Source organism: Sapajus apella, unplaced genomic scaffold, assembly GCF_009761245.1.
Source record: "Sapajus apella isolate SASKATOON/1434 unplaced genomic scaffold, GSC_monkey_1.0 scaffold4, whole genome shotgun sequence".
Taxonomy (NCBI): domain Eukaryota; kingdom Metazoa; phylum Chordata; class Mammalia; order Primates; family Cebidae; genus Sapajus; species Sapajus apella.
Genome location: NW_022436944.1, coordinates 12,524,946 through 12,550,424, shown reverse-complemented (window position 1 = coordinate 12,550,424; position 25,479 = coordinate 12,524,946). Strand labels below are relative to the sequence as shown.

At 38.1% G+C, this 25,479-nt stretch overlaps 1 pseudogene; it reads left to right on the top strand.

Moving 5' to 3' along the window:
* Window positions 1-11,255: 11,255 nt before the first annotated feature.
* Window positions 11,256-25,248, top strand: LOC116537749 (annotated as a pseudogene).
* The last annotated feature ends 231 nt before the right edge of the window (window positions 25,249-25,479 follow it).

Genomic DNA, 25,479 nt, shown 5'->3' with positions numbered 1-25,479 from the left:
TAGTTCTGCATGTCCTTAGGGTTGAGCATGAGGCAATTGTGGTTAAACATCCAAACAGTTTTGGGGCTGTCAGAGACTGTCCATGATGGAGAGATTACAAGAAGTTGATGGAAGCCATAGATTTTTTTGTGGCACCTTATTGAACATGGTGCCATTCTATGGGCTCGGTTTAGAAGTGATGTTGGAGAGAGGTGTTTCCATAGATGGGCCTAAACTAGTCCCCCTATTCCCCATGGGCTGAACCATGGTGTGCAGGAGAATTACAAGTACTTGTAGGCGGTGTGTGAGTGGAAAGGAACATGGTAGCTGAGAGGGCTGGTAGGCTAGAAGAAGCCTGGAGTCATGGGAAAAGGAGGTCACAGAGTGAAGGGGCCTTGTGCATGAAGTCATGACTAGAGATCTACAGTCTTGTCAATCAACATGATAACAATCCCAATTTTTTTTTTCTTTTTTTGAGATGGAGTCTTGCTTTGTTGCCCATGCCGGAGTGCAGTGGCGTGATTTCAGCTCATGCAACCTCTGCCTCCTGGGTTCAAGCGATTTTTGTGCCTCAGACTCCTGAGTAGCTGGGATTGCAGCTACTGTGACAATGACCAAATGATGTGAGGCCAGCAAGGACCCAGAATGTGGCACATGGACCAGAGACTCTTCCCCACATTGTTATAAACATTCCCTGGAACTCAGAGGAAGGGAGAATTGGACAGGGAGTTTCCTTAAGGGGAGAGAAACCACTGTTATGAAAAGTCTAAATCTGAATTACATTGAGTCTTTATCTGAAGACAATATTTAGAAAGAGATGCTGTTACCCTTCTGTAGCAGAATCAAGTGTTCCTCCTTGATATGGTTTGGCTCTGTGTCCCCACCCAAATCTCACCTCCAGTTGTAATCCCCGTGTGTCAAGGGAGGGAGGAGATTTGATCATGGGGTGGTTTCCCACATGCTGTTCTTGTGATAGTGAGGGAGCTCTCACAAGATCTGATGGTTTTATAAGTGGCAATTTCCTCTATTCTCTCTTCTGCTGCCTTGTGAAGAAGGTGTTGCTTCCTCTTCGTGTTCCCCCATGGTTGTGTTAATAAGTTTACTGAGGCCTCCACAGCCATGTGAAACTGTGAGTCAGTTAAGCCTCCTTACTTTATAAATAACCCAGTCTCAGATATTTCTTTATAGCAGTGTGAAAACAAATATACTCCTTAACACCATTTCAACTCTACCTCAATGACCATCAGCAGAGCTGTAGACAGAGCAAAATGGAGCAAGATGGAACAACTGTAGAAAATAAAGTTGCATTTAGTGTACTTTGGAATTATTACACATTCTCATTCTGCTACATCATATTAGTGTGTAACACAAATACTGTAAGTCACTTCTGGCAAGTTGAACAGTAACCTACTTTTTTTTTTTTTTGAGATGGAGTCTTGCTCTGTCGCCCATGCTGAAGTGCAGTGGTGTGATCTCAGCTCATGCAGCCTCTACCTTTTGGGTTCAAGTGATTCTTGTACCTCAGCCTCCTGAGTTGCTGAGATTATAGGCACATACCACCATGCCTGGCTAATTTTTGTATTTTTAGTAGAGACGAGGTTTCGTGTTGACCAGGTTGGTCTCAAATTCTTAACCTCAAGCTATCCCCCCACCTTGGCCTCCCAAAATGCTGGGATTACAGGTATGAGCCACCACACCCAGCCAACAGTAACCTACTTCTAAAATCAAATGGACTAATATATATATATATATATATATATATGAATATATATGTATGTGTGTGTGTATGTATATATATATATATATATACATACACACACATATGTATATAAACATATTGTGGACCTTAAATATACACAATTAAAAAAAAAACAAAAACCAGGCGGACCTGCGTGACCCTTAGGCACCTGATGAATTCTGCCCAGGGCAACGTCGCCATCAGTGTTAGGCATCATAGCGATGAGCTCAGCTGGAAATTCCCTGGAGCTCTGAGCAGGTATCAGTCAGAAATTTCTTGCCACATTTTCTTCTTCACTGGAAATCCCCAATGGAGTAGGGGAGCTACTGGTGATTCCCTTTATCTTTGATTCTTAGAGACAGATGGGGATCTGGGATATCTGTTACTCCCATGAGCAGGACACAAAATAGAAAAGTCATCTAAGTCATTAAGGAGTTTGTGACCTTGAGAATATTGCTAAACTTTTCTGAGCTCCAGCTTCTTCATGTATAAAGTACAAATAACAGTAATTTTTACTGCACATGGTTTTTGTAAGGGTTGCTGAACAATGAGACACGACACATATACTGTGGATTATAAGACATTTTTATTCTAATAGTACTGTTATTATTGCTATTAATGTTATTGTTAATAGGTATATTTTGAACTCACAGTTGGGGATGCTAATGTGCATAAATAATCTAAGCACATGGAGAGCTATATATATGGTTTTATGAACCACCACATATCGTTCCCTTAAAATTCAATATGTGTAACTCAATATTTATTGCACATTGCCTCATTTTCCAATTATTTTGCTTAGTTTTACTGATTCTCACCATCTAAATGATCATTTCTAGGCAGGAACTTTGTCTTATGAAATATAAATATAGTAGTAGAGGTTATTATATAGTTTGTATAGCACATACCAAAGCCATAAAAATGGGAACCATAGATTAGAAGTACTCATTTTCAACCAATTTACAAGATGGAAATGTTCTTGAAAACATTGCTGAACAAATAGTGCAAGAGAAGCTGCATGCATATAAATTAGAAATTAAGAAATCATACAATCTACTCACAGTCTTAAAAACTCCAGATCCTTTCTTTGTATTTTCTTATTGTTCCTTTCATTGCTTGAGTTTCTTTTATTGTCATTTCTTCTTTATTATTACAAAAACAATGAAGCCTTTGGCTCACTGAAGATGACATAAACAAATTAGAAGAATAGCATAAAGAATACTCATTGTCCTATCCACCTTAATAACTTGTAGATAGCTTCCCAGATCATTTTTTATCCATTAAGAAAACCAGTCTGAGCGAAATGGGTGGCTGATGCCTGTAATCCCAGCACTTTGGGAGACCAAGGGGGGGCAGATCTCTTGAGGTCAGGAGTTTGAGATCAGCCTGGCCAACATGGTGAAACTGCAGCTCTACTAAAAATGCAAAAATTAGCCGGACAAGGTGGCACATGCCTGTAATTCCAGCTACTCAGGAGGCTGAGGCATGAGAATCACTTGAACCCAAGAGGTGGAGGTTGCAGTGAGCCTAGGTTACACCACTGCACTCCAGACTGGGTGATGAAGAAAACTAAACCACACCTATTTTTCTGAAGCTTATCAGAATCTATATAACCAGTTTCATCCTGTGGGCATATAGTTTGCTTCATACTGGCATGTTATAGGGTATCCAAGTTGATTCCAACTAGCCCCTTGTGTTGGATTTTGGTTATTTACAACTCATTACTATTGTATTATCTTTAGCTGCTATAACAGATCACCACAAATTTAGTGGCTTAAAGCAAAACAAATTTATTCTTTTATAGTTCTGGGGATTAGTTTCTGACATCAGTTTCATTGAACTAAAGTCAGGAGGTCAGTTGGACTAGTTCCCTATGGAGGCTATGAGGGGAGAATCCAACTACTTGCCTTCTCCAGTTTGGAGAGGCTGCCAACATCCCAGTCTCTGCTTTCCCCACATTTTCTTTTCTTCTGTGTAGTACCTCTATTTCCCTTCTATAAGGACATTTGTGATTTCATCTTTGAGCCCACTTGGATAATCCAGGTTAATCTCCTCATCTTAAAGTCTTTAACTTAATTACTTCTGTAGATTTTCTTTTGCCATACAATATAACATATTCCCAGATTTCAAAGATGAAGACATGGACACTTTGTGGGACCATTATTCAAACTGCAACAACCATTATAAACAGGTCCAATAGATATGAGTAGGTGCAACAGATTGGAGGAAAATTCTAGAAAAAAAGGAAGGAAAATATTCTCTTCAAATCCTGAACATTTTATAAAGAGTTATAAAAATGTTTAAAGACACAAGAATAGTTGTAAAACTGCCCAAATTTCTAATACTGCCTAAAACAGGGACTCATTTCAATCAAGACATTTCAAGCAATTTCAAGTCTTGAACAATGTTTTCCATCAAATAAACTAAAGTCCACCATGAAAGAACAAAGAAAGGCAAGTCAGGTAGACTGTGGGGAGCTGCATATCTCAGGATGTGAGTCTCAGAGAAAGTGAAAAGTAACCTGAGATGTGAAGGAAAAGAAGTGAATCAGGGATGGAGCACAAGGGAGGAAGCCCCTGACACAGCGGATGTGCAGTGCATGTGAGTGAGGAAAGACCTGGAGAAGAAAGAGGGCATCACTTGTTTAAAGAATGAAAGGCAGGTTTATGTGGCTTGTAGAGTATTTTGATATGGCAATGGGAGGGGGTGCTACCAAAGAGGCAACTGGTTACTTAACTAGGGCCTGGATCAAATGGACCTTGTAAGACCTGTTGTGGGTGGATTTGATCTAACGCAGATGAAGAGCCCTTGAAAATGACTTGAGTCTTCTGATACATTGATTTAATATTAAGATGGCAACAGTTCCAAAACTTATCTACAAATTAAACACAACCTCTTTCAGAATCCTAAACTGGCTGAGGATTTCTGGAAATTGACAAGCTGATCCAGAAATTCACATGGAAATGGAAAAGACCTGGAATCGTTTAAACACTTTTGAAAAAGAATAAAATTGGAGGACTTACATTTCCTGATTTCACAACTCAAAATAAAACTATAGTAATGAAGGCAGCACAACACTGGCAAAAGGATAGACATATAGACTGGTGGAATAGAATAGAGATAATAAATTCATACATTTGCAGTCAATTGATTTTTGTCAGGGAGGCCACAATAATTCAATTAAATATTGGAAAGAACGGTCTTTCCAACCAATAGTGCAGAAACAGTTGGTTATTTACAAGAAAAGGAGGGTGGGTGCGGTGGCTTACGCCTGTAATCCCAGCACTTTGGGAGGCCGAGGTGGTTGGATCACCTGAGATCAGGAGTTCAAGACCAGCCTGGCCAACATGGCAAAACCCTGTCTCTACCAAAAAGATACAAAAATTAGCTGGGCATGGTGAAGTGTGCCTTTAATCTCAGCTACAAAAAAAAAAAAAAAAAAAGGGGGGTGTGGAGAAAGAACATAGGTTTTACCTTATATCACACACAAAAGTTAAAATAGTAATCCTGAATGTAAGAATTAAAATTTTAAAACACCTAGGAGAAAGCATATAGCTTTCTCTGAGTCATTAGCTGTAAGGGAGGTGCCAGTCAAGACCACAATGAGATACCACTTTATAAGCACTAGAAAGGCTATAATAAAACAGGAGAATAACAAAGGGTGGCAAGAATATAGAGAAATTGGAACCCTCATACATTACTAATTGGAATGTAAAATAGTGGAGTTACTTCAGGAAACAGTTTGGCAGTTTCTCAAAATGTTAAACATAAAGTTACCATGTGACTTACCAATTTTACTGTGGGATACGGGAGAACATATGTTTATATGAAAATCAAAATGTTGCAAACATATGTTTACACAAATACTTGTATGAGAATGTTCAAAGCAGCATTGCTCATAACAGCCAAAGAGTGGAAACAATCCAAATCTTCAATAACTGATAAATGGTTAAATAAAATCTGGTGTATCCATACAGTGAAATATTATTTGGCAATAAAAAGCAATCAGTAAAGAGGAAGATGGTACCAGTACATGCTGAAACATAAATAGACTTTGAAAATGTTATGTTAAATGAAATGAGCCAGTAATAATGACCACATATTGTATAATTCCATTTATATAAATGTACAGAATAGAAAATCTTTACCAACATAAAAGTAGATTAGTGGTTATCTAGGGCTGAGGTTATCTAGTGGTAGTGGACAGAAAGGGGAATAATTCTATATTCTAAAATTAGTACGTGGTGATAGTTGCAACTCTTTAAATATACTAAAACCCATTAAATTGTACTTTTTAATTGGGTTAATTTTACGGTGTATAACTTATATCTCAATAAAGATATTTTTAAAATGAAGTACTAATATATACTATAACATCGATAAACTTCAAACTATTATGCTGTGTGATCACTCCAGACACAAAAACCCCCATATATTGTGTAATTCCATTTAAATAAAATGTCCAGAATGGACAAATCTACCAAGACAGAAAGTAGATTAAGTGGTTTCCTAAGGCTTGGAGTGATGGACAAACGGGAAATAAGTTTTCTTTTTCGTGATGATGAAAGTGTTCTAAAATTAGATTGCAGTGATGGTTGCATAATACTGTAAATATACTAAAACAATATTGAATCGTACATCCTAAATAGGTCTGGTTTATGGTACGTAAATTATATCTCAATAAACTTTAAAAAATGTAAAAAGTGGTCTGGAGATTGATATGTCACTTTTTTTCAGTGTTGCAATAAATTAAAAGAGAAGGTTGGAGGCATGCAGGCATACTTAATTTTTTAGGTGAGAATTAAAGGTGGTCAGTTTTCTTTATTTAAAATTTTATTAAAAATAGATGTTTATTGTCTACAAGGCTGTGATTATAGTAGTCTTCTAGCTTTAGTCAATTGCTTACCATCTTCACAATTTTTGTTGCAGCTGTAGCACACTATAGCTCTGTAACTTGTGATGCTTCCAAGGAGAAAAAGGATGCTGTAGGTTCTGTACAGTTAAGAGTTGCTGTTTATTGAGTCAGCTGATTTTGAGGCAAGAGATTAATCAGGCTGTCAAATTGTTTTCTTGAAAATAGATGCAGCAGAAGAGGTAGTAACCTGTGGCTTTCTCAATTCAGCAAGGCAGCTGTTTAAAGATTTTTGTGGCTACAGTGTCTGAGCATCTTTCTCCTTTGCTATAATTGAGGGCTTTCTCTGCTTAGACACACAGGAGCTTTTCTGTAACCAGTGATTAGTATTGACATGTTAAAAAATCAGAAAGCCTACTTCTTACACACCCTGAGGCCTCTCAATTAATAACATGAATATCATAACAACAATGCACTTATGAAAGCTGATTTATTTTTGGTCTTTTTAAATTCTCATAATAAAAATACAGGCAAGCCGTAATTGTCATAATGTCACAAAATTCATATTATAGGTAAACAGTTTTTAATGTCGGAAACATACATCTAAAAAACTACAGTTAACACTTGAACAACATAGGGGTTGGGGTGTTGACCCCCCACCCCGTGCCACTGGAAATTTATGTGTAACTTCTGACTCCCCCAAAACTTAACTGCTCATAGCCTACTGTTAATTGGAAGCCTGATAACATGAATAGTCGATTAGCACATATTTAGTATACATATTAGATAAAGTGTATTCTTACAATAAAGTAAGCTAAAGAAAAGAAAATGTTATTAATAAAATCATAAGGAAGAGACAATATATTTACTCTGTATTAAGTGGAAGTGAATCATTATAAAGGTCTTCATCCTTGTCATCATCACACTGGGTTGGCTGAGGAGGAGGAGGAAGAGGAGGGATTGGTCTTGCTCTCTTGGGGGTGACAGAGGCAGAAGAAAATCCACAAGAAAGTGGAGCCATGCAGTTCAAACCCATGTTGTTTAAGGGTCAGCTGTAATATACATTTTGTTAAGTACAAACAGCAATTTGAATACATGTAACTAGGTGTTATGTTTGTATCCTGACTGGGTAGGATGGCTCTGCATAGAAAGTAAAGTAGATTAGTGTGTTCATTCATATTGCATGGGTATTACCTAGGATTCCAAATAACATAGAGAAATATAAAAAGCAAAATGACATCTGACAAACTGTGTCTGACCAAGTGACTGTGACCCAGATGTGAGGGCACTGGGATGGCTGTGATGCCTCCAGCTTCTCAGAAGCACTCAGCAGTGTTTATCTGCAGTAGATTTTGAGGTTCGAGCTTTTCCTGGAAACCATATAACAGTTTTTAGAGATTCTTAGCTTTTGTTAATAACTTGAGTCCAGAGCCTTTAGGAGCTCAGGTATTTTCTTTTGCTTGAAGGCGAAGACAAGTCTGGATGGAATGTATTATACTTCCTCGAAGGAAGCCTAACTTTCACCAGGGCCCTCAGAGAACCACAAGGATCAAATACATCTAGGAGAGTGAGGTAAAAACATATAGCTCATAGTCTCAGGCCTAGGAGTCTTGGTGTGGACACATGGGATTAAGCACCCATGGCCTTTTGCACCAATGTTTATCTGGTGTCTTTTGCCTCAATCAGGGGTCCTTGAAGTCAGATTCATGTGAAAATGGTAATAAGGCTCAAAGTATTTTTGAGTAAACAATTTCCCCTTGATAGTCAATGAAACAATTTGCTACTGTTTGCTCTGGCAGCACCTTATTAAGCTATCATTAATCTGAACCTTGGCTCACTCAGAACTAGAACATTTAGGACCCTTAAGAAAAAAGGCTGTTTAGTCTGAAGCCCCCTGTTTGGTGATGAGGGGCCTGAGGTCCAAGAGATGGAGAAAGGATCACACAGTGAAAAAGCCTTGCCGCCAGTTCCTGCTCCTGGACTTGGGCCATGTCCTTTCTCTCTACCCCTAGGCCTCTGAAAGGATGTGGGCTTTGCAGTCTGCTTTTTAGCATACGCTGGATCTGTGAGCTCATGGTTCTTCATTTGTAAAGTGAACAAAACAAAACCAGTCATGTAGAGTGTTATGAGGTGTGAAGCATCCATCACTGTGCATGTAATAAAGACCTTCTGCCTAAGAGAATGGATGTTAGTTTTCCTATGCTTTGTCTCATCTCTGATGAGCTCTACTATATTTGGAAGATGTATTCACTGTGGCCCTGGTGGAATCTATTATCATCCTGGGAATTACAAAAGCACTGGACACCAGATGCTGCTGCCCAAATCACATACTTCATCAACACTGAATTTAGTTCCCGACCTACAGGAATAGTAAGGTATGTGAAAACAACTTGTAAAATGTAAAATGCAGTTAAAATGCTAGCTTTTCGTTCTTATTAATATAACATAAAATAATCTATTTAAATGATTATTTTATAGGCCCAAGCACAGCTTTTTACTAGAGGATTAAGACAAATCAGCTTTGGTGGTAAACATATTGTTGTGCAAGGGTAGCCCTTGGCAACAAGAGGGAATTGCTCAGAAACAGCTGCTCTCTGGGAAGAAAGGAAGATCACAAATGAGGGACGAATAGTTCCAAATAGGTCTGAGAAAACCCATGGACTAAACCCTTACAGCTCAAGGGAAGAATTCTCAGGCTGTTAGTGAGGTGTAGTCTATCACCTAGAGTGTCATTTTCTTTGGATGAAACCAGACTCTGAAGAGATTCCCCTGGGAATCAGTCTTTTCTTTAAGACTTGTCAGCATCATTTTGAAACCATGAGGGTGGAACCTGTGGACCATCCACACCTTAGAAAACTGAGACTCGTGAGACATTTGACAGACTGTGATGTCACTCAGTTGGGGCCCAGGGCTATGTCATCTGCCAGCTCACTTGTGAAGGCAGATGGCTATGGGAAGACTGAGGCATGGGCTTAGAATTTCACCAGAAGAAGTAATGGGAGACCCTCTTTTGGGATTTCCCAGGTCAGGTGGAGATTATACTTGGACGACAAATGAGAAGTCCTTCAGTGGGGATAAGGTGAAGGAGATGATTTTCATGTGGAAGGGGAGGTGCGTCCCAGATTACTGGTAATATTAATATCAGGGTGGTAAATATGTGGGCAGTATGATTGTGTTGTAGAGCACATGGGGAATATAGAAAAGTATAAAGACAAAAAATTAAAATCACATGTAATATACCACTAAAAAGTACTGCACGACCATCATTTTGAACTGGAAGTGGACACAGAAACACGAAAATGATTGGTTAAGGTAGTGGGAAAGGTAATTTTTCTCCCCTCTCTTTGTCTTCTGGTTTGCAGTGGTTTCTTTTAGTGGAAACATATAGGTGAAAGACAGCTATAAAATATTGGTAGATTTTAGAAATGTAGAATGCCATTTTGTATGCTGCTTTTAAAATTGGTTATCCTCATTTAAAACATATTGTGTACTTTTCCCTAAGGCATAAACATTTGTCCAAAACATAGTTTAAATGGTGCCTTTGCATTACATCATGTGAGTAAATCATAACTGATTTTAAAATTCCTCATTGTGCACATTTACATTACTGCCTTTTTACTATTATAAATAAAACTGTAGTTGATATCCTTATACACATGTTTGTGTGGATCTCTATTGCTTTTTTGAGATAAATACTTTGAAGTAAAATCACATGATTAAAGGGCATACAGATTTTTCATGCCTTTAAAATATATTGGTGGACTGTGTTCTGAAAATACTCTGTGAATTTATACCCCGAGTAGAAATGTTTGAGGGGCAAAGAGCAAGTCGGGGGACCGGGAATCCATGGTGAGTTGACCTGCAGAAAGATTGGGGCCACCTCTAGGAGAGGCCTAGAAAGAAAGGGAGGATAAGGAGCTCTCAGAATAAAACCAGGGACATGAGTCTAACCAGTGACAAAGGCAGCAATGTGAGCTAAGGGCAATCCTTCGCCGTAAAGTGCAGGTTAAAGAAAATGATGCATACAAAAAAATGTTCATTGACCTCTTACGGTCTTTACAAAAGTTCCTAAGGTAGCTTATTATCCCCTAGACACAGATGCAGGAAGGGAGTCTTGGAAATTAAGTAAGTTTCCCACCACTATGCTAGTAAAAGTGGCAGAACACAGACTAAAAATGCCTTCTATTCCAATTCTCATGGTTTTCCACTCAACTTTATTTATACTCTGAAGGAGAGAGGTTGGCCTGATGTCACCTTTTTTATACTTTGTGATGAAGCAGGATGTCCTTCCTCACCTTTGGGGCAAGAGAAGCTCCCACAAGAGAGGTCGAAGTGAGAATGATTGAGGCTGACATATGTTAAACAAGAAAGGAAAAATTCCTAGGAAATGAAATGACTTTTTAAAATGCAAAATTCACTATTATATTATATATTATTGCTAAGCATAAAAGAGACTTTTATGAATCTCTTTTCAAAATGATTGCTTAGCTCCTAGTCCAGATCTATAAATTGCAAGTGAGTGTGAGGCTCTCTGATTGATTGAGACATGACAATGATGTAGCAAGTCACAGCAAGCGGAGTCCCCTGGGATGAGGCACACAGTCACTGTTAATCTCCATCAACGTACCTTGTTAAAACTTGTATAATTTCAATGCTGGCCATTTCCCCCAAACTCATCTTATTAAAATGGCCAGCCAGAGGAAATGCTTGGTTCTAGCATTTCTTGCATTTTTATGGGCTGAATTGGGCACTGAAGCCAAAGAAGAGAAAAAAGAAGAGCAGACCTGCCAGTTGCTGGGCAATTTTGATTTGAATGGGAATGTAGATGCTGAAGACCATTCCCTCATTATTGGAGGACTGTTTCCTATTCACTCCAGGACCATCCCAGCAAATGAGTCTATTTTGGAGCCAGTATCAGCAAAATGTGAAGGGTAAGCCATTCTTTTAGCCTTCTTTTTACATCAGTTGCAGGTGGTGGGTGTGGGGGTCAGAGTCTGGTCCCCATGATACTAGCCTGGACTCTGACACTATCTCTTTGACACAGGATAGGTACTTTCTGTTACTAGGCCTCAGTTTCTCCTAGGTGAATATTCGAGGATTATTTAGAAACTGGAAAAGCTTGGTCTCAATTGGGTCATTTTCCACTTCTGCATCTGAGACAGAAAAAAAGGCGGATTTTATATGATGTAGAACATTGCTCCTCAGAGGGTGGTCTGTGGGCCAGCAGCATCAGTTTCACCTAAGACTCTTAGAAATGTAGAATCTCAGGCTGCATTTCCAGACCTGTTGAATCAGAATCTGCATTTGGCCAAGACCTCCTGGTGATTTATGTACACATTAAGATTTGAGAGCCACTAATGCAGGATTGCAGTGTTGCAGGTTTATTTTTAATTGTTATAGACTAAACTCTCATCAAGTGAAACTACACAGTGTGGAAACACTAACTTATTTTTGAGCTAATGTTAATGGCAAGATTGTTTCAGCTGCTGTGAGTCTTCTGCCCTCCACTCCCCTAACTCCAAGTTGTCATGTAAGGAAGTGGGATCCATGACTGGTGATCTGAATTTGTAGTAATCAATGGTAATAAAGGCAAACATGTGCTAGATTACTCCCGCAACTTTAGATATAAAAAGAACGCTAGTTGGCTGGGCATGGTGGCTCATGCCTGTAATCCCAGCACTTTGGGAGTCTGAGGTGGGCGGATCATGAGGTCAGGAGATCAAGACCATCCTGGCTAACACAGTGAAAGCCCATCTCTGCTAAAAATACAAAAAAAAAAAAAAAAAAAAATTAGCCAGGTGTGGTGGTGTGTGCCTACAGTCCCAGATACTTGGGAGGCTAAGGCAGGGGAATTGCTTGAACACAGGAGATGGAGATTGCAGTGAACTGAGATCGTACCATTGCACTCTAGCCTGGATGACAGAGTGAGACTCCATCCAAAAAAAAAAGAAAAAGGAAAACGTTAGAAATGAAAAATAAAACATTTATCCACTGTTCTGTCAGCATAACAAAGCAGATCTGTTTATTTTCTTATATACCTTCTTAGCTCTTTATACAAAAGCATCCATAATTTGTGCATAGTTTTGACCACAGCACAGATACAATTTTATATTGAACATTTTACATTGTGTAGGAAGCATTTCCATGATGCCGCATGATTATTATAATTGTAAATGCATATTGTAAAAATTTTAAAAATTTCTTATACATTAAATCTTTGCTAATTACAACTACTGTCTTTTGATATATTTTATGCCCCATATTTGATATATTAGCAGATGGGCCAGCCATAATGTTATTGGCAGAAAGGATTGTAATCAGTCTCTACTTGTTTTTTTCCTAGATCTTTTAATTCTTTTCTTACTGTGAAGCAAAAAGAAGAAAGATAAGAAAGGCTTTTGTTTACAGCTACATTACTGTAGACTGTTCATTATTTATCATAGTTTCTCACTTCTTCAATCCTTAACATAAAATGAAAACTTAAAGTTTGACAAAACATATGCACTAATATTTCATAAACAGAATCATTGAATTTGTTCTCTGTTCTGCATTGGAACTTCTGAAAGTTATTTTCCTAGAAGGTTAAATGGAAAATATACATGTTTTAAAACAAAAATCCACTCCTCTTTGTTAAATATAATTTGACATATACATTGTGGTTGCAATAGTGATGAGAAGTAAGTACATCTCATTCTGAAAATAATTCAGTTATCAGGAATATTTTGGGATTTACATAATCAATACCATCAGGATTTGAGTGGCTACTGCTTCTCTTTACATTATGCATTTGACATATGTGTACATGAAAGAAAATACAATGTGCTTTAAAAAAGTTAATAAATGATATAAGACAAACTTACCCAATGCAGGTATGTAAAACAAATAATAGTTGCAAGAGTTAGAAACTGGGAAAATAGGCAAAATACCGTATTTCTAAGCTGTATCTTTTTGTTTATTGTCAGGAAGAAGTGGAGAGTAAGATACAGGAGAGCATTAAGAGTCAGCACCACAGCCTTTAAGTTGGCTTTTAGTCCTAAAAATTCTACAGTTTATTTGCAAGTGACAGGGGTAGACAATGGCTACTAGTTATTCACCCAAAAGGATGAGTTATTTTTCAGTTGGTTCTACTTGCTATAAGGGAAAGGAAATGTGGTGGTCGACATTTTTGAAGAGAATTTAGGGAGACAGCTTGCCTGAGTGAACTACTGTAGTGGAAGATCAGAAGAGTCAGAGAATGGTACAAGAGGTAGAGGCATTTGCAATGACAAACAAGAAAGTGGTAAGTGCTAAGATTTGAGAAAGAGAAAGATAAAAATGTGTTGTATGGAAACAATGAGATTTTACCTTCTTCAGAAATTTGTAAGGAGTTGGCTCTGCTTTCTCTCATATTTTGAGAGATCACATATAAAGTTTTTCTCTTGAAAATATAAAGAGAAAGGAAATGGAAGAATGCTTGTTTGTCTCATAGGATGAGGGCCAGGAATGAGTACAGCTTCAATATTCACCTAGAAAGGGATATCTTGGAACAGGAAACAGAAAAGGTCAATAGTAAGGCCAGAGAGTCAGCAGGGTCTGTGGAGCTGAGGGCCTGAGCTCAGAATCTGCCTCAGAAAGGTATCAGTAAGCTGATTTCAACCTCTTCATAAAATTGTGAGAAATAAACAATAGCATTTATTTACTTCACATGTTTGATGTTTGTTATTTGGTTTTCTTCACACTCTGAACATTAAGAAAAACAAAAAATAATTTGGATCTGGGCCTGTTTTTCTGGGGTGAAGTTTGTGGGAAGAGAATGTTTCTTCAGTGCTAACTCAATTCTTAGTTACAGAAGACATCCCATTTAATCTTAAAAACAGCTAGTTGAAGACGTTATGTTCACATTTCAGATGAGGAAACTAGGCTCAAAAAAGTTAAATGGCTTATGCAAGGTCATATGGAAAGCATAAGGCAGAATGGGGGTTTTATTTCAGGCTCTCTGAATCAGCCAAGTGTTTTGCATGTCCATCTTAGGAATATTTTCCAAATTGATAAATGCTCCTTGAAAAAAGGATTCTGGGTTCAGATAAATTTAAGTAATTACCAAGATATCATAGAACATTCAGTGTATGATCAGCATTGCGAATGTCTAAGAAAGGGCTAAGCATGCAGTACTTCCCAAATTTATTTGACATTAGAATTCTTCATTTGGGGAACTCTGCACTGTCCCACATTGCCTCACCTGTAGAAAGTTGATTTAGTTGGTGCATATGCAAGTGCAATGAACTGTACAAAGGAGGTAGTTATCTTTACAATAGACAGGAGTTCTAGGGTATGCCAGAACTCTATGGGACACAGAGCACCTGCCTGCGGGATTCCATCACAATAGAAGTGGAGTGGAAGATGAGGCAGTGGGTGGGCTGGGCCTGAAGCTCTGCAGGGCAGATTTCACAAAAGAATGAACTAGGCTGAATGGTCTTCCATTTATAAAATTTCTATTAAAAATAGCTTCTATTTCTTTGCTGAGACTTGTATATTTACATTTTCTTTAAGAGGGTTTTCCCTCATCTTATGGAGCAGTGTTGTAATCGCTGCTTCAAAGTCTGTGTCTGATCATTCAGCAGCCCCAGTCATCTCAGGGTTGGTGTCTACTGATTGCCTCTACTCTTAGGAGTGGTTGCATGTGGTCTGGGAGACCTAAAAAGCCAGTTCCTGGTCCTCAGTGTTGATCCATTACGCAAGGCATTGTGTGTATTTTGCTTGTCTCCCAGCTTGATTTGTCTGAAACCTAAATTGCTCAAATTTGTTATAAGACTCAAACGTTCTTCAGCATTTTAATCAATACATCCTAAATATATGTTATGAATATCAAAAACATTTCATATTTTAAAAGTGTTTGATACAGTTCATCAAAATTAGAGCCTATACAATTCATTTTCATGTAGAGGAGTCAACAGTTTCCTCCCATCTGTACTCGACCCCAGTGTTTTCTGAGCCTCTCTACTCCTCCATGTGTTGCAACTTCTCCAGTTGGAGAGTTCTCAGCTTAGAAGCCAGGCTGGTCCTGAGCTGATAATTTCACTTTGGCATCATTAACTTTCACCTATAACCAATCTAGAAATTCAAGTTGGAGTTTGGAAACTAAATTTCATTCTGACACCCATAATTTTAACAGTATGCTGATTTTGGCCAGCCACCAGTTACAGCGTGGCCAGACTTTGACTACAACTTTAACTGACCTTAAGTATGGCCAGAGAGGAAGACTTGCTATTGTTTTGAAAATGTTGCTCAGAAGAGAGAACAGTGAAATGGAAGGAGGAAGGGAGTATTTTAATTTTGTTTTCATTAATCTAAACAAAGGTAGGACATAGAGAAATTTCCTGAAGAAAAGATGTATGCATTGTATAATAATATTGTATCATAATAAAAATTAATGAATAAAAGAAAAACATCCCAAATTCCACCTTTCCAGTAATTATCTTGTGCTCATTAAAAAAATTTCCCTGTTAATCCTTATTCAAATGTTAGTATACTTTACACATGTAGTTTTAATTATAGTTTGGAAATAAGTTTGCATATTGCATGTTTCCCAATATTATACACATACTGCTATGTAATTTCTCTAATAGTTTTAAAATAATGAAAAATTTTTCCATCATATAAGTTCTTTCCAGTTTTTCAATATTATAAGAAATTCTGTAATGAACAGTTGGGAATAATTACTTTTTCCTTTGGGAAAAACAGTTCCTTCAAATCAATTTTCATGGATGGAGGAATTACAGCCAGTGCATATTTTTCTAGTTCTTGAAATGTATTGCTATTCTGTTTTAAAAATGATAGTGCTATATTTATTTCAAAAATGTATATCGCCATTAGTGTAAATTTGGAAACTAAGTTTCTTAGGATGATAAAGCCCTTCATGTTCTGGCACCTTCTGGTTTTCCAGTCTTCCCTTTCATTGTGCCACACCCACTCCCACCCTGTCTCTTCAAACTTGCTGGGCTTCCCATTCCTTCAAGATGACATATTCTCTTGTTGTAAAGCCTTCGGGCATGCTGTTTGCAGCATTCTCCCCTGTTCTGTCATCCTTTAAGCCTCAGCTTGGCTGTTAATTCCTCCAGAGCTGGGTGCACCTTCTTTGTATTTATAGATCCCAGGTTTCACCCATCACTATTTTTTATCATTTTGTTCTGAAATTGCTTGGCTACTTTTCTATTTCCTTGCGTAGACAGTGCTGTGTTTATCTTGCTCCTGACTGTATTTATAGTGTCTAGCACCAGAGGAACTCAATAATTACATATTAAATGAAAAACGAAACTAAACTAAAAACGCAATGAAAGAAACATGGAGAAAAATTCCGCCCTGCCAACAGGGCTATTTGCTATCACATATTTAATTAAAAAATACTTATTGAATAGAAGTCATAGAGCTAGATAGTATAGCCACAGAAGATATTAAGGAAAGAGGGTCTTGGGGAAATTGCATTCAAATTGGTTAAAGTTTGGTTAAGACTGGGAATAAAAAGTTTGGAATTAATTTTTTTTTTTTGGAGACAGAGTCTCGAACTGTCACCTGGGCTGGAGTGCAGTGGTGCGATCTCGGCTCACTGCAACCTCCACCTCCCAGGTTCAAACTATTCTCCTGCCTCAGCCTCCCAAGTAGCTGGGATTACAGGTGCCCACCACCATGCCCAGCTAATTTTTTGTATTTTTAGTAGAGATGGGTTTCACCATGTTGGCTAGGCTGGTCTCGAGCTCCTAACCTTGTGATTAGCCTGCCTCGGCCTCCCAAAGCGCTGGGATTACAGGCATGAGCCACCTGTTTACCTGTTTTTTTTTTTGTTGTTTTTTTAATAGAGAAGGAATTGAAAAGCAAAAATGGTGATGGACTGTAAGAAAAATATTTTCCCCTTTTAGTGTCTAGGAAATAGAAAGGAGGAGGCATTTTATTTATGGTTATATCTAAGAATAATGGGAAAAAGACATTTTCAATTAAAAACTAATTTAAAACATTGACAATCAAATTATGGATAGAAAAATTTTGTAATTGGAGTCATAGTATATATGAATTTAATGTACTGCTTTTAGGTACTCCTAGCATAACTATTTCCTTGTATTTACATAATTTTTATAATTATAATTAATATCCAGAAGAAAGCAAAAGAAGGTAAGTAGGAAATAAAGGAGACTCATATGGCACCAGAGACTTCCCATTAATGGGGAAAAATGTATTGAGGGGTTATTGGAGCCCCTGTTTGGTGGAGAGAATTATGAATATAAGAATATTTTTGTGAAAAGAGCAGTTTGAGGAGATTATAGCATATGAAAGGTATATAGAGCACCTTCATAGGATCACCCATATTGTAATTTCATAGCTCATGATTGTCAATTTCTTCATGATTTCCAGAATATTCTTATTTCCTGTTTCCTCTATCCCACGTTCTATTTTCACTTACTTGGCTAAAGTTTACATTCTTCTTTGGCACCATGCAAGCAGCAACATTGGAAACCCTATGTAGGAAATAACCATTTTTTTTTTTTTTTTTGAGGTGGAGTTTCACTCTTGTTGCCCAGGCTGGAGTGCAATGGTGCTATCCCAGCTCACTGCAACCTCTGCCTCCTGGGTTCAATAGATTTTGCTGCATCAGCCTACCAAATAGCTGGGATTACAAGCATGCACCACCACTCCCGGCTAAATTTTGTATTTTTAGTAAAGACATGGTTTCACCATGTTGGCCAGGCTGGTCTTAAACTCCTGACCACCTCAGCTTCCCAAAGTGCTGGAATTATAGGCATTAATCACTGCTCCCGGCCAGGAAATAATGTTATTTAAGAAGCAGAAACACCTGATATCTAATTCTGAATACATAATTTATCACTTTAAGATCTTAGACAAGTTACTTACACCTTCTGAACCTCAGTTTCCCTAGAAGTGAAATCAGGGTAATGATATCTATATTTTAAGATTGCTCAATATATTCAATGAGATAACAAATACGAAATGTTCATCATATAGATTTCTTTTACCTTCTTTGGAGATTTACTACAAGCATTTAATGAGAAAATCTATCTAGAGGTTTCCAGCCAGTGCCTGAGAGCTCACAGCAGCAGCAGTTTGAGCTGCACGAAGGAGGCCCAAAGTGTTCCCTCCAGCACTCCACACTCCCATCCATTGGGCAATGAGAAGACCATAAATCCTTTTGTCTAAAGAAGGATGTGAAAATAAAGGGAGAAGAACTGTTAAATTCTCACTCTCCCAATAAAAAGATTCTGAAAATGTGTAATTTGAGATTTGACCATTGCTTTCTAATAACTGCATGAATATTTTCAATTGTAGGTGGGATATGCCTGTACCCGCGTAATTCTTAGCGACAAATACCAGTTTCCATCTTATCTTCGTGTAATAGCCAGTGATAAGATCCAGTCGAAGGCCATGGTAAAACTTATCTAACACTTTGGTTGGGTCTGGGTAGGCGCTATAGCAGCTGATGATGATTATGGAAAATAGGGAGTTTTATTTTCCTTAAAAACTTTTAAGGAAAATATGGAGAATGCCAACCTCTGTATTGCATTATCTGGAATCATTTCCAAAGTCTATTCCAACGAGAAAATGCAAAAAGCTGTTGATGCTGTAAAGACCTCCACGGCCAAGGTCATTGTGCTTTATGAATCTGATATTGACCTCAGTCCTTTTGTGCTAGAAATGGTTTACCATAATATAACTGACAGAACACGGAGAGCGAGTGAAATGTGGATTAATTACCTCAGCCCTCATTGCAAAGCCTGAATATTTTCCATATTTTGGTGGAAGTAATGGATTTGCAATACTAAGAGCTGACATACCAGGATTAAGGGAATTTCTTTATGATGTGCATCCTAGCAAGGATCCAATGATGTCCTGACCATTGAATTCTGGCAAATGGCTTTTAACTGTACTTGGCCTAATGGTACTATTCCATACAATATTGACCATAGAGTGAATATGACTGATTACATGCCATGACTGATAAATTCTGTACTGGAGAGGAGAAGTTGAAGGATCTTAAAAATACCTACCTGGATGTGTCTCAGCTAAGAATTACAAACAATGTCAAACAAGCTATGTATTCTATGGCTTATGCTCTGGATCATTTAAGCAGATGTGAACGTCGTGGGCCATATATTCCTGGAAACACCTGTGCATATACACCTGACTTCTTGGCAGGTAAGTCATTGTTTGGCATACGTCATGACATAGCTTGATAATTATAAGAATTCATGTTATTAAAACTATTGATTTGCCTTTGTACTTAGTAGACATGATCTCATCACATGCTCACATAAAATAATGACTTGCTTGTGTGGCCGAAGTGGGCATTTTGAAGTATACATTTTTTTTTAACAGTTATTATTAAGTTTGTTGTGAATGATAGAAAACTCCCCAAAACAATGCCTTAACCATGATAGCTTTTTTCATTCATGTAAATGAAGTGTAGAGATAGGCATTCTAGGACTGAAAGAATGGCTTAGGGACCCACTCCCTATGGTGATATTTCACCATCCACAATATGAGGGTTCACCTCATAATCTAAGATGACCACATGGGCTTCAAACATCATGTCCACATTTTAACCAATAGGAAGGAAAAAGAGCAAATATGTGTGTACCCCTCCACTTAAGGATAATTTTTAGAAATTACATATAATTCTCCTTATATCTTATTAGCCAGAATTTTTTCATGGTCATATCTAGCTACAAAGGAAACTAGAAGATGTTGTCCTCATAAAGTATGGGAGGGACCACACCAAATTTGCTGAAAGATTGGACCTGGAAGTGTTTTACGTCAAATAATTAGAGGACAATACAAAGAATGATTTAAGTCATAATGGTAAACTGAGTCTGGTGGTTGATGAGAAGAGGGACTTGAGTGGAAGAGAGGGTCCATACAGGCAAGTAATAGAACATAAGGTTGGAGATGATGAATAGAAATGGTGGTGTTGATGATAGAAATGAGGAACAGGGTTTATGGGATGGTTTTGGATGTGTTGAATATGAGGTGATGGTGGAATTTTAATGTAGGCACATATTGAAAGTTTAGAATATGGAATTAGATGGAGGTCAGGTGGGAGAGGTTGGTCTTAGAGATCAAGATTTGGGAGTTATTTTATAGAGATACTGGTTGAAGACAAGAGAATGAATGACCTGCTTTACAGTCAGAGAGAGAAAACCGGAGGATCAAGGACCAAACCCAGGACCCAAGGGAAGCCAAGGGAGCTTGCATTTCAAGGAGGGGTTGATCAAAAGTGTCAGGTATTGAAGAAAGCTGAAGGAGAACGTGGTTAGACAGGAACGTGCCCTTCAGACAGGGCAAGAAGAGTTTTAGTGAGGTGAAAGTGTTGGCAGCTAGATCACAGAGGTTAAGAAGGGAAGGAATACTGAGAAATGGAACAAAAAGGCATCAGCTCATCGTTAATGATAATAATAATATTAAAAAAGGGAATATAGAGAGCTCTTTCCAGAAACTGGATCCGGAGCGAGAAATTCTAGTTCATTCCGTGGTGATTTTATTGTTCCTGTTTCAGAATTTGAGAATGTCTTGCTATCACTCCTTCCTGTAATAGCTACTTCTCAAAGTGCATTTAAAATATGATTTTACAGATATATATGTATAAAACATGTAAACATGTAAGAAGCTTATCTATTTTGTATACATACTTCTGTAATGTTATGAGCCTAGCTCAGAGATTTCTAATATTTTCTATGTTATCTAATTCAGATTTGCTCTGGAAAACACAACATATGAAAATTCTGATTTCTAAAATAAATATAAATGTAATCATGCATCTTCCAAAATGATTCTTTGCTTAATGGAAAAGCATTTTATTTCTTAAATAGGAAACTCTCTAATGGATTAAGAAACAAACTATTTACAAACCTTGCATTTATTCTGGGTTTCAAGGTGCACATCCATGTAGAATGTAAAAGGAGGCCTGTGTTTACTACCGAGATTTTAAAATTCATTTAACAACAACAACAAGAACAAAAGTCAGTGCTATGCCTTGTCTGCTTTTCCATTTGCCCTCCACAATTTTCTGGTAAAGCAGATCTTTCATTGTGCTTTTCTACTGACCCATCATGACATAGCTTTGATTTTAAGACTATTTTGGAATGACCTTGCAGAGAGGAAGTATTTTTTAGGCTCTCAAGATGATTCTTGGAATCACAGGTCCTTCACAAGCAGGAACAGACCTGTCAAATGGTCTCATTCCGAGTCCTGTAGGCATGTAGCCTGGTCTGGATCCCCAGGGTTAGAAAGAAGTAGGCTTAAGATTAGCTTTGCACTTCTAGAATCAACAATGAGACTCTCCTTTAGCAAAATTCCTCTCTGTGTTCTCCATGTTGTTATTTGTTCATTATCTTCAGTCAGGCATCCTGGGTTTCCCAGGAAATCACAAAGCTTCCATGGAAATTCAAATGGAAAATTTCTCAGCTTCATGAGTACTAGAGACAAAGGTCTTTGTTAATCTGTCATATTTGTCTTTGCTAGCTTCCCATTTCAGTGTGTACTGATGTGTGTCCTCCTGAGACTTGGAAGGGGATTCATCAGGGGGAGCCAATGTGCTGCTTTGACTGCATCCCATGTGCTGATAGACATGTGCCACGGGAACCAGGTAGAGATGATAATTTCTTCACTGATATAAGGATGCTATTAGGTCAAACATGCTTTTTGCAAAGAGGGCCTAAGGAGCCTTCTTTATAAATAGGTGTGTATAACTTATATCAAAAATCATTAAAATCTACCAAATTATTAGATGTTTATGCACTGTGAAAAAAACATACTATTGCATTTCAGTTCTAAAGCTGCTACAGTTGGGAAAATATCTACAACCTTGAAGTTAATAAAGGAAAATGCAAAATAAAATATATGAAATGTGCAATATGAGTAAGATTCACAAAAATATTTAAAATCATTTGTTTCTGAAATCAATTAAATGCTAGTTATATTCATAATTGGAAGAAAGGGAATTAGAGTACTATGTTTTATTGAATTATGTCTAATTTGGAACTATAAGATCTAAAATTTCATCCCTAAAGGCAATTGGCTTAAGGTCATAAGTACACAAAATTTGTAGGACATATGATTTCTGTAACCACTGCTTTATACTTCACCATGGCCTGCCAAATTGCTGCTCTTTATGACCAGAATTTTAATTGGGCTTAGTGTGCTCAGTTTTGTGAAGCATGTTGGAGCAGGTTTATTTTTATCTCTACCTTCTGTTAAAGATAACACAAAGTGTACTTGTCTTTTGTCAAATGGCCCTCAGTAGCAATTCTTTAAAAAAGAATTTTGAAAATATAACATTTTCCCAAAATGGAAAACAAGATCTATGTAACCTGAACAACTCCTTGGACCCCACACAGCGCAGCCTCTGCATAGAGTTGCATCCAGGGAAGTCTAGCACAGCAGTCAAAAGTGATTAAATGAGAAATGTAATCTTTCCTGCATCTTTCAAAGAACATGAAAGAGATCAATTTCACAGTCTACTTTAAACTCATATCAAATAGCTTTTTCTTATGTTCTGAGATTCTCCCTTAGAGCCTCCACCCAGCTAAATGCTCCAAACCTTCAATGTCAAGTGCCATGTAGGTTCTTCTCCTTCTTCTTCCTCTTCCCCTTCCCCCCTCCTCCTTCTTATTCCTTATTCCTCCTCCTCCTCTTCTGCTGCTTCTTTTCCCTCCTTCCTTCCTTTCTTCCCTTCTTCCTTCCTTCCCTCCTTCTCTCCCTCCCTCCCTCCCTCCATCCCTCCCTCTCTCCATCTCTCTGTCCCTTCTTTCCTTCCTCCCTCCCTCCCTCCCTTCCTTCCTTTTGTGAGTCACAGTCTTGCACTGTCACCCAGGCTGGAGTGCAGTGGTACCATCTCAGCTCACTGCAACCTCAGCCTCCTGGGCTCAAGTAATCCTCCCACCTCAGCCTCCCAAGTAACTGGGACTACAGGCATGCACCATCATGCCCAACTGATTTTTTCTTTTATTATTTGGTAGAGACAAGGTTTTGCCCCATTGCCCAGGCTGGTCTTGAAATCCTGGGCTGTACTGATCCACCTGCTTCAGCCTCCCAAAGTGCTGGACTTAGAACAGGCCTAGACCACTGTGCCCATCCTTGTTTTCCTTCTCATTCTCAATTATTCTCTACCGATTCCTTCAAATCTGCATCTGGAGGGTGAAGAGAGGAAAAGCTCTGAGTAAGCAAAGACAAAATTCTCTTTCATAAGGGTCATATTGAATGAAAGACAGAAGACACTTGTATTTTAATCAACCTTATTCCTGTCATAATCTGCTCAATTTTTTTCACCTCAGTACCTTTAATTTTTTTACATTTTTAAAATACGTGGATTGTTCTTGGGTTTATGAAGATACATACCACTCTTCTCAATTAGACAACTGGAGTAGAAAGAAAGAAGCTTGTTACTGGAAAAGGCCAACTCAGGAAAGGCTGAAACTGAGAAGAGAGATTGACTTTCCAAAACTGAAAATAATTGTCAATCTGTAATATTATCTATACACTCTAAGGCCATTTTATCACTATTTCTTTTGAGATATATATTCTATATATAGATATATATTCTATATAAAGCGAATTTCAACAAGTCCCCACTCTAGAAATATGAAAGCTCTGGGATATTCACAGTGGAAAGGGACAATTGGATTTCCTTGCAGTCAATTCTTTGTTCTTTGTTCTATAGGTCAAAGGGAGTGTGAACAATGTGGTGAATACTATTGGTCAAATTCACAAAAGAGCGAGTGTGTGCTGAAAGAGGTGGAATACCTTGCTTATGATGAGGCCCTGGGATTCACACTTGTCATTCTCTCTGTCTTGGGGCATTTGTGGTCTTGGCAGTCACGACTGTGTATGTCATACACAGGCACACTCCCCTGGTGAACGCCAGTGACCGGCAGCTGAGCTTCCTCATTCAGGTTTCTCTGATTGTCGTGCTGCTGTCGTCCTGCTTTTCTTTGGCAAGCCACCCACTTGGTCCTGCATGGCCCGCCAGGTCACTCTGGCACTGGGCTTTTCTCTTTGCCTGTCTTGCATTCTTGGAAAGACTATTTCACTGTTTTTAGCCTACAGAATTTCCAAATACAAAACTTGATTTATATCCATGCACCCCCTTTATTGTAAAATCATTGTGCTAATCTCTGTTCTAGTGGAGATTGGCATATGTACAGCCTACTTGGTATTGGAACCACCGAGGCTATACAAGAACATGGAATCTCAAAATACAAAGATCATTCTGGGATGCAGTGAAGATTCCATGGAGATTTTGTGCTCAATGTTTGGGATTGATGTCTTCCTAGTCTTGCTATGCTTTCTCACAACTTTTGTGGCTTCCCAGTTACCAGATAATTACTATGAAGGAAAATGCATCACCTTTGGGATGCTGGTCTTTTTCATCATCTGGATCTCTTTTGTCCCTGCTTGCTTGAGCACCAAAGGCAAGTTCAAAGTGGCTGTGGAAATATTTGCAATCTTGGCATCCAGCTATGGTTTATTGGGTTGTATATTTGCTCCTAAGTGCTTTATTATTTTGCTGAGGCCATAGAGGAACACCAGTGAAATTGTTGTTTGAAGAGTCTCCACCACAGATAAGAGCATCCAACTGACCTCAGCTTCTGTGAGCAGTGAGCTTAACAATACCACAGTGTCAACTATTCTGGATGACTAGAGTTGTTATTTACATGTGTCCTCTAAAGCTGCAGTGATGATGTGGTTCAGCATTCCCTTTCAGGTTGCTTCTACAGCAGCTACCTGATACTCTTGACTAATGTTGAGGATTTGGGTTCTGGAGATGTAGTTTTAGCATGGTATATCAAATCTCCTACTATAAGATATCATTTAGCATGAACTAGAAAACCTTTTACTATTGAAATTAAAAACTATTTCATTCAAACTTTTC